The 14,400-nt window shown below is 45.8% G+C and overlaps 1 pseudogene; it reads left to right on the top strand.

The window, feature by feature from the left end:
• Positions 1-2,414: 2,414 nt before the first annotated feature.
• Positions 2,415-6,464, top strand: LOC133730937 (L-type lectin-domain containing receptor kinase IX.1-like; annotated as a pseudogene).
• The last annotated feature ends 7,936 nt before the right edge of the window (positions 6,465-14,400 follow it).

Here is a 14,400-nt window from a genome sequence, read left to right as displayed (position 1 = left end):
TAAAATGCAGGTATTTCACACAAATATGCTCAACATTCCTAAGTTTGTAACGGGGTCCAAAACCAAAGCTACTAACAGCAGCTGATTCACATCATCTATGCTATCAAAATACTTCTGGAACTTTGTCCTCATCTTCACAGCCATCTGAACCATAAGTTTCTCACATTCACTTCCATCTTGCATTTCTGACATTCTAAATAATGAATTAATCTCTGCATTTATAGCAACAATATCCTGAAATGCTCTATGTGCAGTAGGCTTAGTAGATGCGCTGATCCGGAGTGTGACATCATAGAAGACTTTCAAAAACCCCACAAACAATTCAGCCCTCTCCCAATCTTCGTCCTTTGGAGGCCCTATCCTCTTCATCGGTTTTCTGCGTTTTGCCTCTTCAAGACCAGCTTCTTGTTCTACTAATAATTCCTCATCCTCATCAAAATAGCTAGTATATTTCACATCTTCTTCTTCTGCCAATCTAAAAAATGTCTTCCTTAACTGAATTGCAGTCTCTAACATCAGATATGTAGAGCTCCATCTTGTTGGAACATCAAGTATACACACCTTCGTGCATTCAGACACTTCTCTTTCAACACACAGCTTAAATACATCTAATCTAGCTGAAGAGCTCCTAACATATTTCACCGCATTCCTTATACTAGCTATTGCTCTATCTAGTATAGTCAAACCATATTTCACAATCAAGTTTAAAATATGTGCAAGACATCTTACATGCAAATGCTTGCCTCCCAAAACAGGGGGTACAGCCCAATTGGCAATTTTTCTCCTCAAATAATCAATGGCAACCTTATTTGCCGATGCATTATCAACACTCACAGTCAACACTTTATCAATTTTCCAGTGAACCAAACACGTTTCAAGCATTTTTCCTATGGTTGTGCCCTGGTGATTGGAAATGACACAAAAGTTCAAGATTCTTTTGTGCATTTTCCACCCACAATCTATGAAATGGGCGGTCAACACCATGTAATTCACATTTTGTACCGATGTCCATGTATCGGTAGTGAGACAGACCCTATGCTTGCTTAATTCCATTTTCAGCTCCTCTTTTTTTTCATCATACAATGCTAAAAACTTTTTTACAATGGCACGTCTAGATGGGACTGTCCAATGGGGAATAGCTACTTCACAAAAATGCCTAAACCCAAGCTTTTCTATATGACTAAATGGTAGTTCATCGACAACTATCATTTTACAGGCAGCTAAAGTACATGCATCTTCTGACCAAGTTCTAGACACTAGACTACGGGAAGCCATCCCATCACTAGTCAAAGCTTGCTGCCCCTCTGTATCAGCCCTACCAGGGTATTTTTTGCATACAATCTCAATGTGTCTTCTTAATGTACTAGTACCACTAAAAGAAGAATCTCCAGCAAGGTCAGTAAAACAATACCTGCACTTTGCTCTTACTTCACGTCCAACTTCCTGCTTCTTTCCATCCACCACTTCCATTATTGGCCTATCAAACTTCTCAAAGTGTGCCCAGACGTCGGACCTGGTTGTGACCTTCAGTGTCTTGACTGCCTTCTTCTGAGCCCTCTTCCTCTTGCTTTGTGGTGCTCTTGGAGGACAAGCAGATGTCGGAGCTGTAGGCGCAATCGGAGCATCAGGCTCTCTTGCTGGAGCTGTCGGTCATGGTACAATAGCATTCCCGTCAGTAGCCATGCTACAATCAAAACAGGAAGAATAATTAGATTAGTCATAATATGAACAACTTCAAGCAAAGAAAACCACAAATATCATCACAGCTACACCAACTACAGAGACTATCAACGCCCAAACACTTTCTTATGGAGTTAACTAAAGTTGAATCAACATTCATCACAGAAACTTCAATCATTTCAAATCGAATCACATAAACAAAGAGCAACTAAAGAAGGGACAAAAGGAGTACCTGGTGCTTGGTGAGCTTTCGGCAACTGGCCCTGGTCTTGTTCTTCTACACTTCCTTCAACGCAGCTCCAGAGTAAGATCACCGAGAGAGAGAGAGACCTTGAATCCTTGATACGGGGCAGACTACGGCGGACGAGACTCAGAGGAAGTGAAGACCGAGTGAAATTGTGAATGAGTGAGGAAAGAAGAGGAAGAAAGCAGATCGAGTTCTGGTGGTTTAAGGAGATCGAGTGAAATGACTGAAATCTTGAATGAGTGAGGAAAGAAGAGGAAGAAAGGAGATCGAGTTGTAGACTTCTGGTGGTTTAAGGAGATCTAGTGAAATCATGATTCAAGGCCGAGTGACTGAGTGAGGAAAGAAGAGGAACTGAGTACGAAAGGAGATCGAGTTCTGGATTTCTGTGGTTTAAGGCGATCGAGTGAAATCGTGATTCAAGGCCGAGTGAGGAAAGAAGAGGAAGAAGGAGGCGGAGTGAACAAGGGAAGACTGAAGACTAGATCGAATGGAGATTAGGTTTGGGACTTTGGGTCTTTGGAGCTGCAGACAACAATCCAGTGTGTCCGGTCCTAGAATAACAATTTTGAGCCTTGCGTTATAACCACTCATATACAGACACATGTATCCTTTTTTATGTATATGGGCTTTCCGGGCTTTTGCATTTCTAAAACTCAAGGCCCGGGCCCGGACCGTTCTTTGACTATCAAGGCCCGGCCCGGCCCGTTTCTACGAAAATAAAAATTGGGCCCGGACCGTACGGGTCGGGCTTTGACAGGCAGGTCCGGGTTGTCAGGTTTTCAGGCTTAAATGCCCAGCCCTACTTTACTTTCTCCACTTTTCCCAACACTATTAACACTCTGTCGCTAGAGGGAGACGCTTCTATCGAAGGTCAATTCCTCCGCCTCACCCTAAGCGCCCAAGATGAATCGATGAACGTGAGTATCGGTCGGGCCACCTACAATCAACCCTTCCTCCTCAGTGAAAACGCCACCGGAAAACTGGCCGACTTCACCACCACTTTCACATTTGTCATCAATTCTCAAAACATGCCTCACTACGCGGATGGTCTTGCCTTCGATCTTCCTTGCCCCAAATGGTGCCTTACTCAACCGCAAGCTGGGAGAAGGGGGTAGTCTTGGCTTCGCCCTACACACAACCCAAAGGCACGTGCGTCGAGGACTGAGTATCTGTTTGTGGCGATTGAATTTGATATCTACCGGAACACTGCAGAAAGCGTTGATGATCCGGTAGGCGATCATGTTGGAATTGACGTCAACGCTCTCAAGTCCTTGACCACCACACCTTGGCACGGTGGTATTGAGGAAGGAAAACTCAATAGTGCTACGGTTAGATATGATTCTAAATCGAAAAATCATAGCTTTGCTTTTACTACTTATGTGAGTGGTAACCAAGTGATGAGAGATCTTGATCACATGGTTGATCTGAATCACAGAATCAGTACTTGCCGGATTGCGTCATTGTTGGGATCGGATCCGGCTCCTTTAAAGTGAGGAGGTTGTGAATTTATGTCAATTTCATAAAATCTTGACTCTCTATCTAATCTAAGGGTCCTGACAATTGACACATCACTATTCCACCAATTTTTTATTTTTTATCTAAATCCTAGTTAACTTGCCGTTAACTCTCTAAAAATAAAAAATAAAAAATAAAATAAAAAAAAGAGGAATTTTTGGCCAGCGTTTCTCTCTGCGTCAAGTTCTTCTTTGTGCTTCCTTTTCTATTTCTCTTTTGCTACCATGGTTGTGCATTAACCATGGAATGACTGTTCTTGCACTTCTGTTAATTAATAAATTCATAAAGAAATAATCCTATGCTATTTATTCTGTTTTCATAATCACAAATCTGATGTTGTACACTGTACAGAGGATTAGGGCTTTTGAAAATGTTGATTTGAAGTGGAATTCCATTAATACAGACATCTGAAGATACCTAAACCATGATCGAAGACCAAAATACACACTGAACTTGCTTTTGTTGTTTTTTTTTTTTTTTTTTTTTTTTGTGTTGGAGGAGAAGGGAAATTTTTTTTTTCCCGATGGAGTTAATATATCCCAATTTAGTATTGCATCTTGATGAATTTTAAGAACTCTTGAACTCAATTCCATGATTAATTTTTTGAACTCATCACATACCAGATTCTCAATTGCGATGCTGAAGATGAGTTCATTAATATTGATGATGCATGATCAAGCTGATAAACAATTTTCTAATTCTCAGGTCCATCAAAGATGAGCATAGGATTATGAAAATTGAATCTGGTCATCCAAGTTCTCTAGTACCCAAACCATAAACAATTTGATAATTTGATTCGTAATTATGAAAATAGAATGAATAACATAGAATTGATTCTAGCTTGATGAATTTATTAATTAACACAAGTGCAAGAAGTCATTCTATGGTTAGTACGCAGCCATGGAAGTAAAGAGAAATAGGAAAGGAAGAACGAAGAAGGAACTTGACGAGAAATTCCCAATTTTTTTTTTTTTTTTGGAGTTAACGGAAAGTTAACTAGGGTTAAGATGAAAAACCAAAAATTGGTGGAATAGTGATGTGTCAATTGTCAGGACCCTTAGATTAGATAGATGGTCAAGATTTTATGAAATTGACGTAAATTTACAACCTCCTCACTTTAGAGGAGCCGGATCCGTTGGGATCTCTGGTGCAACAGGAAATGAAATTGCATTACATAAGATCAGCTCATGGAATTTTAGTTCAACTCCCCTGGCTGATGAGATTACAGCTAAGAAATCTGCAAGTCCCTGTTCTAAAATAGCACTAGGGTTGAGTTTGAGTGTTGGTGGATGTATTATTATTGTTTGTGGGTTAGTTTTGGTTTGGTTAATCTGGAGGCAGAAGTGTGGAGGAGAAAGTGATGTAGATCGTATGGTTGATTACTCCATGGAAAACAAATTCGAGAAGGGTAAAGGCCTGAGAAAGTTTCCATTCAGCGATTTGGCTCAAGTGAAGTAATTTTGTGGAGGGACAAAAGCTCGGAGAGTGAGGATTGGGTGGGGTTTATAGAGGCTTCATAAAAGACTTGAACTCGTATGTTGCGGTTAAAAGATCAAAGGGGTTTGAACAAGGGCTTAAGGAGTATGCAGCAGAAGTAAGGATTATCAGTCGACTTGGGCATCGAAATTTAGTGCAACTCACCAACCAATGTCACGAAAGAAGATAACTCCTACTCGTTTACGAGTTCATGCCCAATGGTAGCCTAGATTTCCATCTCTTCAAAGAAAAAAGCTTGTTGATCTGGGAGGTAAGATATAAAATTGCTCTAGGCTTGGCATCGGGGTTGTTCTATCTACACGAAGGATGGGAACAATGTGTGCTCCATAGGGATATCAAATCCAGCAATGTTATGCTAGATTCCAATTTCAGTGCGAAGCTTGGAGATTTTGGATTGGCTTGACTTGTAGACCATGGAGAACAATTTTTGCCAACTACAAAACTTGCTGGAACCATGGGTTACATGGCTTCAGAATATGTGACCACAGGGAAGGGTAGCAAGCAGTCAGATGTGTATAGTTTCGGAGTTGTTGCTTTGGAAATTGCTTGCAGGAGAAAACCAAGCGACCCCAAATTTGAAAGCCGTGAAGTCAGTATGATGGAGTGGGTTTGGGAGCTTTATGGAGAAGGGAAAATCCTCGAAGCAGCAGACCCGAAACTATGTGGAGATTTTGAAGAGAAGCAATTAGAGCGCTTGTTGATTGTTGGGTTGTGGTGTGCTCACCTAAACTATAACATCAGGCCTTTGATACAACAAGAGAGAATGGGCCCGGTTTAGCCGGAAAACCATAAAAGCAAAGAAGCAGCGTGGAATCAAGAACAATGGTTGGAAAATAGGTAACTCACGCGTAATGAGGTTATTAGCCGCTGGAATATTCAAGAATATTTGGTTTTGGATTTTTTGAGTTTCTCGTGCAAAAAGTCAGGTATTAATTTTGAATTAGATTGGGATCAACTTTTTGCCAGAAGGTCCTTTTGAGACGCATGATACATTTTCAAAATGGGAACGACGAGATCTTCAAGACTCACTTTAGTGAGCCCTAACAGATTTAGGCCAAAACATATTGTTTTAATTATCCGATTCGGGATTTAACATTTTTAGGCTTGTCTTACATTTGTTTTAGGATTCTTTTTATTTTAAGTTTTTAGTTTCATTTTTAATTTGGATTCTTTACGATTTCTTATTAGATTATGATTGTGATTAGATTATGACTTGGATGCCTATATAAGCACCATCATGCTATGTATTAAGATAAGTTCTATCATATCAAATTTAATAAAATGAGAGATTTTTCTCAAATTCTCTGGTGGACTCCAGATTTATCTTTTTAGGGTTTATTGCTTGTAAACCTAGGTTACTTCCGACTGCGTCACGATCCAAGTGCTCAACTTCGAAGATCCGTTGCCCATCCTCCCATCAAATATTTCAATGATCAGCTCTTATTTTGCTCCTTTTGTCTCAGTCCTACTGTTAAATTGTGACACTACTAGTTCAGGAAGAGGTCAAGCCGAGTCTAGCTGCTAGTATTCCTTTCTTGCACCCAAGTGTAACATAGTTAGGAACTCATGCAAGTTGTTCTATAAATCTACATTGCTCGTAGGAGTTGTTATCTGCACAAACTTAAACCTTAAAATAAGTTTAAATAATCAGTTAGTCGAACTCAGGACATTTTACTTATAAAGTAAGCACTTTACATTGCGCGTAGGAGTTGCTATCTGCACAAACTTTAACCTTAAAATAAGTTTATATAATCACCTTCAGTCGTGACTTATTATATACAACAACTAGTCCGTGAGTCAAACTCATGACATTTTACTTATAAAGTAAGCACTCATGCCACTAAACCAAATGATACTGGCGTAAGCACCAAGTATATGTTCAATTCATATGATTGGACAACCATCAAAACCATAGTCGTAAGAAGCACTTGGAGAGACTGTACCAATCTAAATTTTTGTCTTTATCAGCATTTCCAAGTTTTGCAAGAGATTTGCCATCGCATTTGTTACTCTAAGAATAGGCATGGTGTACTCGAATCGAATCAAAATGATCAAGTAGTGATCTAATATTTCTTATTATTGTTCTTATTCGCCAATTAATGTTGTACTTGTCTTTGATGCAGTTGATCACAATCTTTGAGTCTCCTTCGATGCGGGATTTTCTACAACCAACTAATCTTGTAGCCTGGAGTCTAGAAATAAGAGCAAGGCCCTAAGCTTGTTGTTAATGCTCAAAGTCTGGCGGTAGCCAAACCTTCGTTTAACGCGGGTCCGGCGGGCGGACTGCTACTCTGTATACTTGGTGATTCCTGCTAGCTGCTGTACATACCTCCAACAATATGGAGTATTTACTACATCACCAAGCATAAGTAACACCCACTTTGGGACATCCACAAGGCATGGCAAGGCCCAACCGAGACATGCATCATGTAGCCCTATGTTCAGGCTACGCGGCGGTATCCGGAAGTCACAAATCCGCCACCGGGAAGCCACCTTCCCGCCCTTGCCAAGATGTCACCACAAAATAGCTTTCTACATGCTTCTAAGCTTTCTATACTAGAAATATGTGAAAACTTATCCCACATCGAAGAATAAGTATAGGAAGGGCATTCCTTCATCTATAAGAGGAATGCCCCCCTCCCACAATTAGGACATCCCATTACATACTTTGTAATCTTGTTAGGCCGCAAGGCTCGACACACTAGTATAGTTTTCAAGTGGACGTAGTCTCCCGCTCAGGCGGAGGCGAACCACTATACATCTTGTGTCAATCTCTCTCTCTCTCTTTATTTATAGCTAACTAGATATCCCCACGGATCACTAACGTTAACATTGGCGCCGTCTGTGGGAAGCCAACACAGTGGCTTCGTCACCTACCGTGAGCTAAGTCTGCTTAGCGGAGCTTGAAGAAATTCCTTCCTTCTTTGAGTTTATGTTTGAATTAATGTCTCTTGGCGGCAACTAGAGCAGAGTGTGCAGAAATTTGCACCTTGCGGGCTGGTCAACACGTGGTCAACGCCCAGCGGGGTCGGTCAACGCCCATCAGGGCCGGTCAACGTTTGGTCAACGCCGAACAAGGCTTGGTCAAGGCTAGTCAACGCCGACAAGCTTGGTCAACGCTGATGAAGGCTCGGTCAACGCCCAACTCAAAAAAAAAAAAAAAAAAAAAAAAAAAAAATTTTGGGCGGCAAAAAATTTCTCTGGACACCCAAGAAATTGTTCTCCACACCCAAACAATTTCTCGTGCAGCGCTTTCCTTCTCCCGCTCCGCCCAACTTCGCAGTTCCGCCCACTACAGGCCTCCGCTGCGCTCCTCCTTCGATATGCCGCCGGGTCAGCGTCCATACATCAGGTCTCTGCTGCGAGCTCGAGCTTCCACTCCGAAACGGCTCCGCCGGACTTCATCAGCGGACACACTCCGCCCAGTGCGGCACCGCCCGGCTCTCCCCTGCGCACTGCAGTGCCGGTGTGCAGTCCCCGCTGCGAGCTCCCTGTTGCAGATTGCATCTCCGTCGGATTCTGGCAGCGGATTCCGCTCCGCTGAACGAGAACTTCCGCCAACCTTGGCTCCGCTGTGAAACTCCGGGCAACTTCCGCTCCGGTCCGTCACTGCGCACCATGCTCCGCTAGGCTGCCTCGACCGGCCAGCTGCTCCGCCGAGCACCATGCTCCGCTCCGCCAGACTTTTTCACCGCCGGCTGCACTACTCCATCAGCGATAACCAGCTCAGCTGTGCTCCTCCGCCAGCGACTGCAGCCTCCTCCGCTTAAACATGTTTGTGTTTAAGCTAGTTGACAGAGCTTCACTCCCGGCGGAGCTTCAATACTCTGGGCAAAGTTTCAACTTTCTGGGCGGATCTTCAACCTCCTCTTCATACTCAGAAAACTGCTTTGGGCACCCATTCAATCTCGCAGTCCCTCTTTGCTGCCTCAAGCCTCGGGTGCAGCTCAACGTCTTCTCTCTGACACAAACTAAAAAACAGATGAGTTTTCTTCAGTGCAGAGCTAAAGCATCTAAATATGCCTATTATCATCAGCTACAGCATATATATTATATTCTCATTACTTTGCAAAAGCACATACATGCCATGCATTTAAAGTTGGTAGCCCATGATGGCATACATATGTCCACCACTCTACATATTATACACACATGCCATCTGTTAAGCATGCTATGTGTATATGCCTACCACGTGCTTATAATAGTCAACAGGCCTACAAGACCATTTCCTATGCTTTAATAGTCTCTGCCTGCTTTGCTAATTAAGTGATCTGCCATGCTCTACTATAGTACCACGTATGTGCAACGTCACACACTTATCGGTCCATTAATTGCGCTATGCTTGTAGCCATATATCTTATGGGCAGGAACGTGTACACACATGTATAGGCTGCTACTTGCATATGTCAATTCAAGTGATTATTTGTGCCATTTGACTAGTGCATTTACATATAAATGATGCCGTCACGGCTATGCTCCATCATCGCACATAAGGAATCCCGTTCCTCACCCATTTGACATTCAAAGTAAATAGACATATATGCATGATATTTGTCATCAAGCACTACATTTGCTTATACACTTTGCTTATAATTCCATCAAAGTACATATGCAAATTTTTGGTGTTGATTTTTTCAAATCCACATATTAATCATATATTTTGCAACAGGGAAATTTCTATTTCCATTGCGCATTCAACCGCAACTACGACTCGACGGACATTATTGGAGTACTTTATCCGCCAAGCAACGGACCGTCATGCTCGGATAACTCCGCTAGCCTCCAAATCGGCATAAGTTAAGTAACAATGTCTTATCTTTTCCGCTCTTGCAATTTGAGCTACCGCCAATGCCATGCCTATACATGTCTCTATAAACCCTTAGGCATGCCTCCGACATGTTCTTGGCCACTTTACTACTTGTACATGCTTGCTCTGTGTGTTTTGTCATTTTTTCGTGCACATACACTGTACGAGTCCACGGTCTACGACCAAAAACCGCCAAGCGGTCAGGAAAAGCCTCATAATAGCCATTGATCCGGCAGCAAGGGACTAGTTAACACAGCCTACGGCAGCCATTGATCCGGCAGTTAACCCCGACGCTTGGGTACCAAAGATTGGGATCGCTTCCCAACACCCTCTGCTCCGTGCAGCTCCCCCTCAACAAACATGGCTGGGGAGTCGGGGACTCTCTAGCGGGGCCTACCGGGGGCCCGCCCCATTGAGCTTCCGCTCACGAGCTTCCCGCTCATGCCTTCCCGGCACCCCTTGAGCTTCCGCTCACGAGCTTCCCGCTCATGCCTTCCCGGCACCCCATTGAGCTTCCGCTCATGCCTTCCCGGCACCCCATTGAGCTTCCGCTCATGCCTTCCCGGCACCCCATTGAGCTTCCGCTCATGCCTTCCCGGCACCCCATTGAGCTTCCGCTCATGCCTTCCCGGCAACCCATTGAGCTTCCGCTCATGCCTTCCCGGCAACCCATTGAGCTTCCGCTCACGAGCTTCCCGCTCATGCCTTCCCGGCGCCCCATTGAGCTTCCGCTCATGAGCTTCCCGCTCATGCCTTCCCGGCGCCCCATTGAGCTTCCGCTCACAAGCTACCCGCTCATGCCTTCCCGGCGCCCCATTGAGCTTCCGCTCACGAGCTTCCCGCTCATGCCTTCCCGGCAACCCATTGAGCTTCCGCTCATCCCCCTTGAGCTTCCCGCTCACGCCTTCCCGGCATTCTACTCGACACACCACACGTTAATGGAACATGGAATTTTTCTACCATTTGTCGCCCGCGACAAATCAAATTCTTTTCGCGTTCCATTAACACAAGCGACAACCAAACAAACGCTTACCTTCGCAGCGCTCGTACAACTTACATTTATCATTTGCAATCCATATGCTCACACGGCCATACGCGATCTCGAGTTTTGTACGTCATAATCGATCGTCCTCGACGCCATTCGCGTGTATACATCAACATGTATCACGCACCTCATACGTTTATATATGCCAACACATATCAAATGCAACTCACATTTTGTTGCCCAATGCAACGAGCATTCTACGTATGCCTGCTTTTTGTTTTTACTGTGCAGGTTTACGAGTCCCTTCTTGCTTACAGAGTTCGGGGACTTGTAGGGGCTCCGTACCGCCCGGTTACTTATACTTGATGACTTCATGATTTGAACTCCCCAACCAAGAAGCTACTCTTACTTGGGGACTTCGGGGACTTGTACATACCTCCAACAATATGGAGTATTTACTACATCACCAAGCATAAGTAACACCCACTTTGGGACATCCACAAGGCATGGCAAGGCCCAACCGAGACATGAATCATGTAGCCCTATGTTCAGGCTACGCGGCGGTATCCGGAAGTCACAAATCCGCCACCGGGAAGCCACCTTCCCGCCCTTGCCAAGATGTCACCACAAAATAGCTTTCTACATGCTTCTAAGCTTTCTATACTAGAAATATGTGAAAACTTATCCCACATCGAAGAATAAGTATAGGAAGGGCATTCCTTCATCTATAAGAGGAATGCCCCCCTCCCACAATTAGGACATCCCATTACATACTTTGTAATCTTGTTAGGCCGCAAGGCTCGACACACTAGTATAGTTTTCAAGTGGACGTAGTCTCCCGCTCAGGCGGAGGCGAACCACTATACATCTTGTGTCAATCTCTCTCTCTCTCTTTATTTATAGCTAACTAGATATCCCCACGGATCACTAACGTTAACAGCTGCCAAATGAAAGACAGGGCGTCAGAGGGAGACCGCGTTGGGCGGTCTTCACTTCTCCGATGCCTAAGTCAGTTGATATATAGGCAGCACAGTAATAAATGAGTAGTTAATGCGTAATAATGAAGAGAGAAGAGAGGACCTTTTATAGGTGAGGAGAGGTCTGATCTTCTCCTTGTTTTCGATGTGGGACTGATATGCTTCAGTTTCCCAGTTCCAGTAGCTTCTGATGCCGTCTTGGCAGAGTGCGTGGCGGCGCGTCAGCGTTGATCCCGGGGAACTCTTGTGCTCAGGCCGTGGCCCGCCTGGCTGCCTATCTGTGGGTTACTCCTTTGGCGGTAGTTGGTATCTCTGGCGGTACGATGAGTGTGTCTGATTATAGCTAATTATGCTTTGCAACGTACATGTAGGTACAAGTCCCCCAAGTCCCCAGTCAAGGAGGGCAATCTTGGTTGGGGAGTTGATCGGCGGTTTGAAGCGTTTTCTTCCGCTAGACTTTTGCAAAAGCATAATTAGCGTCAGTGCGTTGTCAACCATGGATATTACTGAGCAAACGCTTTATACCCTTTCGGGTGGGCCCCTGCTAGGCCCCCCAGGGAGTCCCCCACTCCCCGGCTAAGATGGACCTCCGGATGGTCGCAAAATTTGTTTGGTGAGGGGGAGCTGCACGGAGCAGAGGGTGTTGGGTAGCGAACCCAATCTTTAGGACCCGAGTGACGGGGGTCAACGTACCTGATCAGGGTCGTCGTAGACTGTTGACTAGTCCCCGTGTCCCGTAGGGACAATCTGACTGTAATGCCGCGTGGCGGTCATTTGTCAGAATGAGGCGTGGCCTCGGGATCCGCCGCTGGCGGGTGTCCCCCCGCTGGTTTATAGCAGTAAACAGCGTCCAGTGGACGTGCTTGGAGTTACGTTATTGAGCGGTACCGCGCTGAATAAAGTACGCGACTTGCCAGATAAAAGAGGTTTCCGCTAGAGGTGCGTAGCGGAAGGCGCCCCGTTTGTATGATGACAAGGGAGAAGTGCCGCTTTTAGGAGACTTCGTAAATAATAGGTAGTGAAAAGTTCCGCTGGCGGGGTTCCGCCCAGCGGAGACGGTCACATGCAGAAGATAGGAGTTCCGCTGGCGGGGTTTCGCTCAGCGGAGACAGTCACGTGGAGAATACAAGTGAGAAGTTCCGCTGGCGGGGTTTCGCTCAGCGGAGACCGTCACTTGGAGAAAGACAAGTGAGAAGTTCCGCTGGCGGGGTTTCGCTCAGCGGAGACCGTCACTTGTAGGAGGACAAGTGAGAAGTTCCGCTGGCGGGGTTTCGCTCAGCGGAGACCGTCACTTGTAGAAGGACAAGTGAGAAGTTCCGCTGGCGGGGTTTCGCTCAGTGGAGACCGTCACTTGTAGAAGGGCGTACCTCGGATTGCTTCCGTGATACGCCTTGACACGTGGCAAAGAACTAGAGGGTTAGCGTGTGGAGACGCGTCTCCTCAGTCCGGCCGTCTTCTCGTCATTAATGCGAGTAATGATGGATTTCGTAACCGAGGCGACGCCTCGGTTAACCCGGAGGGTTAGTGCGGACAGGGGACACGTGTACGGCTGGGGTGTGATGTCGTTTTCTAGCGGACGGCCCAAAAGCCTCTGACGTTGACATAAAAGGGGGGGAACGTATTGAGAAGGGAGATCAGAAAATCCATTCGAACTGTTTGTCGTCTTCAAGCTCTGCCCAGCCGAGATTTGCAGAGAGAGTGCCGTGCGTTGGTGGAGTTCTCGTGGTCGGAGAGACGAAAACTTCCGTCGTCGGGGCATAGCGAGTACCAGCACGCCAGAGAGTTCACGACTGAGGTTAGTGTTCTGGTTATCCTTCTCTTCGGTTTTGTGTTTTTGTCGATTTGTGGGTTTGGTATTTGTGTCTGGGATTGGTGTGTGAACTGGGTTTCTTGATGCTCGTCGGGGGTGTAAGATGAGATTTGAGGTAGGTTACGGTGCTTTGACAGAGAGTTGTCAGTTAGGGTTTTGCTAGATGGTTGAATCTGGGTTAAAGGGGGGGGGGTTTGTTCATGTTTTGGTATTTTCTGGGTAGCTGTTCGTGGTGCTTTTGCTATGCCTGATATAGGGATAGGTTAGATCCTTCTGTGGGCTAACTGATTTGGGTTTTAGGGTTTTGGGATGGCCAACGTCGTAGAGATCTCGAGCAGTGAGGACTCCGGGTCTGACGTGTCAATCAGTGCGGCGGATAGGGTTTTTATTGACTCGTTGCGTCCGTCTGCCCGTGCAGGAACCTCACTGCCAGAGCCGTTAGACATCGAGCCGCTGCAAACCATACCCTGGGAAGTTGTCATGGGCCGTACGTCGCGTCCGGAGAGTTCTAGGGCGGGTGAGGAAGCTGCTGCGCGGGAGAGGTGTGAGGAGCGGCTAGCAAGTAATAGTGCCGCCAGTGGTTCTGCTGACGGGGGAAACGTGACGGGGGAGGAAACAGAATCGGCGTGGGTGCTCCCGGATGGGACTCCCGTCGACGAGGCGGGAGGGCGGATGACTGCCGCCGCGGTCAACCGGATGAAGCGGATATACCGGCTGCCGGGAGTGGTGAGACTTCGTCAACCGACGGCGGACGAGAAGGCCTCAATCCTTCCAGCGGGGTTCGCCGCCGTTCACGAGGCAATATTCCGCCAAGGAGTGACGTTGCCGCTAGTACCCAACCTTCAGATCCTGGTGTGTGAGTTCGGCGTCGCTTTTGGGCAG

This window comes from Rosa rugosa, chromosome 2 (assembly GCF_958449725.1).
Source record: "Rosa rugosa chromosome 2, drRosRugo1.1, whole genome shotgun sequence".
Lineage (NCBI taxonomy): Eukaryota > Viridiplantae > Streptophyta > Magnoliopsida > Rosales > Rosaceae > Rosa > Rosa rugosa.
Note: the sequence above shows the minus strand (reverse complement) of the source record. Positions and strands in the feature narration are given on the sequence as shown.